A 5,212-nucleotide genomic window follows, 5' to 3' on the forward strand; every position below is an offset into this window, starting at 1 on the left:
ACCTTTATCTTAGTATTTGAGTCAGACTCTATGCAAAATTTTACCTAGACCTCTTGGGGACCCAGAATTTGTTCTTACTTCTGCTTAAACTAAGGAATGAGAAATAAATGAAACTAAGGTTATCTGTATCTGAGCAAAAGATTTACCATGTTATTCTCCCTGCTCTTAACTAGGTTTCGTTCTCTTATGAAAGTAGACTCTGTATGTTATGTTTCTTTGTTCACTAATTTACTTTTTGATAACATTTCATTATTAAAAGCTGTTTTGGAAAAAAAGCATGGCTTTGTCTCCACACAAAGCAACTTCTATATATATATATATATATATATATAATCTCCATCATTCATTTCTTCATAAACCAACATATTTTTTGGAACCCAAGGAATATATTATGTGTTGTGATATTGGCTGGACCCTTGGTACAGAGTAAAAAGAGACACAAGCCCTCCTTACAATCCATTGAAAGACTCCCAGAAGAAAGCAAAGTACAGCACGGTATTACAAAAGGTGATATAGTAGAAACACAGGATGATATGAAATCACATGCGGGGAAGACACAACAGAGACCTGGGGGTCAGGAATCACCTCCTAGATGAAGAGGCATCAAAAATGGGGCCTAAAGAATGGAAAGGAGAAAGCACAGTTGGGTAAAAGCCTTCCTAGTGGGAAAAAATACTTAAAAATGCCAGAAGGTGAAAATGAGTATTACATACTCAGGAAACCTAAGTAATTCTGTATATATGTTGTTATTAAATCATCTGTTCATTCAACAACTATTTATTGAACTCCTAATGTGTGTCAGGCAGCATGGGAGGCACTGAATTTGTAAAAGGTAAATAGCAAGACATGAAGCTGGGAAGAAAGAAACAGGGAACATAAAGAAGAGTCTTACAACCATGTTAAGGCTTAATGCTAGGGAAAATGAGTGAAACTTTAAAAGGTCTTTTAAGCTAGTAGGTGATGTGGTTAGGTTTGAGTTTTAGAATGGTAACCCTAACTACAGTGTGGGAACAAGACTGGAAACAGAAAAGCAGTTAAGAGCTTATTGTAATAATTCAGGTATGAAAGGATGGAGGCTTTGATCTGGTGATGTCAGTGACTATACAGAGAGTGGTGGACACTGTTAGATCCAGCACAAATCGTCTTAACTAGGCCAGTGCAACCATGACCCAGATGCTGATTCCTGGCTGCTGACACCTCACAGCTTTGCCCTTCTATGGACAATTGGGAGAAAATGAGAGCTGCCTCCCTGGTGTGTTATATTCACCACCCCCCCCAGGGCCCACCAACAGCCAATAACTGCCCAGCACTAGGTACAAAAGGCTGACCCCCTTATGTTAAGGTGGGCCCAGAACCACAGTACAATGGTAACTCCAGAGCTCTTTTGGCTACAAGCTGAAGCCATTGCCTTTCTTACCTTAATCTGCATTCGTCATTCCCTGTGATTAAGTTGTATGTGAACTTGGCTGTGCCATGATTCTCAGTGGACTAGCAGTTATGATGTAGTTTGGCAGCTATGTCATGATGTAATCACCTCCATAATGAAATCTGATGTAAGGTAATCATTTCCATGATGAGATCTGTTATAAGCAGCCGATCAGTTGAAAGGGAGTCTCCTAGGGGATGTGGCCTGCATCCAGTATAGGTGGACTCTCAGGCAAAGCTCACTGGCTTTTGCTCACTCTGGATCCTGCAACTGGCTTCTGTTCATCAGACATCTGGTTATTGGGACTTGAGCTAGTAGCTTACCTGCCAATCTTGGAATTCATTGGCCTCTGCATTCTGCGAGGCAGAGGCCTGCTGTCTGACCTACTGATCTTGGGTTCTCCAGCCCCTGCAACTACATGAGCCAGGAGAAGCCTAGAGCCTGACCCACAGACTTGAGACTTTCCAGTCTCTACAACCATGTGAGCCGTTTCCTTGATGTAAATCTCTCTCTATATGTATGTATTAATATACTTCTCTGGTTTTGCTTCTCTAGAGAACCCAACCTGAGACATTTTGTACCAAGAATGGCTCTAGAAAACCAAAATTGTAAGGATGAGTTTTCTAAATTGGTTCACAAGTCTGGTTAGTCTTAAACATGTTGATGACTCTACTTCCAGTAGTAAAGACCAAAAAGAAAAAAAAAAAAAACCCATTGCCATCGAGTCAAAGGAGCATACTGCTAACCCACAGCATGAGGTGGCAATAGAAATACACAAAATATCACCACCAGTAGATCAGTTATTCATGTGAATGAAGTAGATCAGCTATTCATGTGAATCGAGGCTCTGGGTGATGGCATGTTTGATATTTTTCTATAGCTTTGTCATAATGAGAAGAATAAGGAAGCTGGTTAGTTGAACCTACTTTCACTAGAAAAACTAGTGAGAGAAAGAGACGGGCTCAGGGCTTCAGGGTCACAGCTCAAGTGTAAAATAAATTATCTCAATGTTTCCACTTGTGCCTTGAAAGAAAGGCTTATTTCTTGTAGTGACAGAGCTGATATTGCCAAAAACCAAACCCAGACTCTTAGCGTAAGAGTGGCTAAATTAAAAGGCCAGTTGAATTCCCAATCTCAAGTGTTGATGGACATTAAAGTGAAGAAATTGATTGGGAAGAAATGGAATCCTAAAACTTGAGACCAAGACGTAAGGGCAGATCAGATAATCAGGAAACTGGGGACAGTGAGCCCCTAAATTCCATGGAATCACTCCTGCCAATAGAACCAGCCGTCTCACTCCCATCTGAAGGGATTACTCCACCTTTGTCTGCTAAACCACCCTCCACAGTAAAACAATTAGCCCCTCCACCCCCATCTGATGGGATTAACCCTGCAATGTCTGAAGAGACTTTGTCTGAGCCATTGCCTATGACATTGCCTGAGGCAAATATCTTACAAGATGTTGCTGTATTTTCTTAGGACACATCACCACAACCCATATTTGCTTCTAGACCTATAACTAGACTTAAGTCCCAGCACACCTCAAAAGGTGAGCCAGGAAGAGATATGCTACACTTCAAAAGAACTACTTGAGTTTTCCAATGTGTGCAAACAGAAGCTTGGGAAATATGTGTGGGAACAGCTATTAAGGATGTGGAATAAAGGCACAGGAAACATGAAGCTGGATCACTCTGAGTTTATTGATATGGGCCCAGTAAGCACAGATCCTTCATTCAATATTTCAGGTTAGGAAAGAATCTAAGAGTTTAGTTTAGTTGGTTGATGTGCTGAAGCATGGATTACACAGATTACACGGCAGACCACACTAAACCAAGTTGAAGTGCAAGACTTGCCTTGGTATACTACAGAAGAAGGAATCTAAAGGCTTAAGGAAATTAGCATGTTAGAGTGGATTTATTTGGTTAGACCAACAGATCTACACATGGAGTGCCCAGAGGACTAACCATTTTCCACAATGGTGAGGAACAAATTTGTGAAGGGAGCCACAGCATCCTTGAAGATCACTGCTTCGATTTCTATTTTATGTCAGTCAGATTTGACAGTGGGAACTGCCGTAACCAAATTAAGAAGAATGGGGTTAGAGGCCAACTGACAGCACTCAATCAACAAACATAATGTGGGCATAGTTACTGTAATGGACAGCGGAGTCAAAGCAGTAATCAGAATAGCCTGACTCACGGATTTATGGCTTTGGCTACTTACTCATGGTTTCCCCGGGAGTGAAATAGATCAGAAATCTACCAAACTTATACTCGATCTCTACAAGCGGAAATAATTTGAGGTCAAGTGAATGGCAGTCTAATTCAAATCCCCAGAATAGGGATTTATGGACCCTCTCAATCAAACCCAGACTTGAGCCAGTTTACAGACTAGCAGCCCCTTGAATGGAGACACCAGTCCCCTTGAGAAAGGACCCCACTAAACTGCCAAAAAATTATACTGTTAATTGTTTTCCCAGTCTTCTCCAAAGGGAAGCTCCTAGACTAGATTGATGACAAGGACCTTCCTCAAGAGCCAGCAGAGAATGAGAGCTTTCCTCTGGAACTGGCTCCTTGAGTTTGGATTTCTAGTTTCCTAGACTGTAAGAGAATAAATTTCTGCTTCTTAAAGCCATCCACTTGTGGCATTTCTGTTATACCAGAATTAGATAACTAAAACAGGTAGAGAGGGCTTTAGACCACCCCTCCAAGCTATGGGCCCTTAGGGAACACAGAATGAACACATAGCAAATCATCAAGAGCAGAAAGTTTAATAAACATGTGAATCCACTGTTGGCAGCAACAAAGAGACCAAGGGTATGAATGTCCATGCAGACAAGCTTCAACAAAAGATACAAGTTACACATAAAGTGGTCTATGACATTGGGGCTACAGAAGGGCAGCCAGACTGTGAAAAGGATCTGAATGGTTGCATGTAGAAATGCTCTATTCCAAGCCACTCCCACCAGGACAATGCCTGGCCTGTAGCACACGATGGTCACATAGTGCCAGGGTTTACAGATGGCCACATAGTGGTCATAGGCCATCTTCATCAACAAGATGATCTCAGTAATACCAAAGACGTGCTACACATAGACTGGGGCCATATACCATTAAAAGAAATCATTTTCTTCTCATGAAGGGAGTTCACAAGCAGCTTAAGAGCTGAAGAAGGAGAATAAATTGTGACTATCAAAGAAAGTTGGGTCAAGAAGTAGTACATGGGGGAACTCAGAGCTTGACTGGTAGTAATAGTAACAACAGTAAATAGATTGCCTGAAAGTGTTACCATGCAAAGAACCCAAAATATCACAATTATTACTTTCTGCGTCTTTGGGTTCTGTGTAAAACGTATTAAAAAGAATTCAGACACATTCCTGTTATTCTCCATCTATGTGTTGCAGGTGATAAAAACTCCAAAAATGGATTTTTTCCCTGAAAGAAAAGAAAAAGAAAATCATAAAAGAATCCAACAAACCAAAACTCTCCCTTTTCACAATACTCTTTCATATTGCATTGGGTAAATCTGCTGCAAAAGGATAACTCTTTCTCTACTCTAGACCCTCTAGGAATATAGGTACCTAAAACTTCTCTTAGATAACCATTTAGTCTTTTATTATCCTGACCTGAAAAAAAAAAAAATCCTTATGAAACTAAGAATACCCAAAAGAAAGAAACAGCATTTTCTAGAATCAGGATAATCTTTGTAAATCCCCACTTGAACTAATAAAGTGTACTCATTGTTATTGTTAGGTGCTGTCGAATTGGTTGTGACTCATACTGAACC

The 5,212-nt window shown here is 40.6% G+C and overlaps 1 pseudogene; it reads right to left on the reverse strand.

Annotated features, from left to right (window-relative positions):
- Positions 1–4,075: 4,075 nt before the first annotated feature.
- On the reverse strand, positions 4,076–4,948 carry LOC100656692 (olfactory receptor 4C12-like; annotated as a pseudogene).
- Between the last annotated feature and the right edge of the window lie 264 nt (positions 4,949–5,212).

This window comes from Loxodonta africana, chromosome 7 (assembly GCF_030014295.1).
Source record: "Loxodonta africana isolate mLoxAfr1 chromosome 7, mLoxAfr1.hap2, whole genome shotgun sequence".
Taxonomy (NCBI): domain Eukaryota; kingdom Metazoa; phylum Chordata; class Mammalia; order Proboscidea; family Elephantidae; genus Loxodonta; species Loxodonta africana.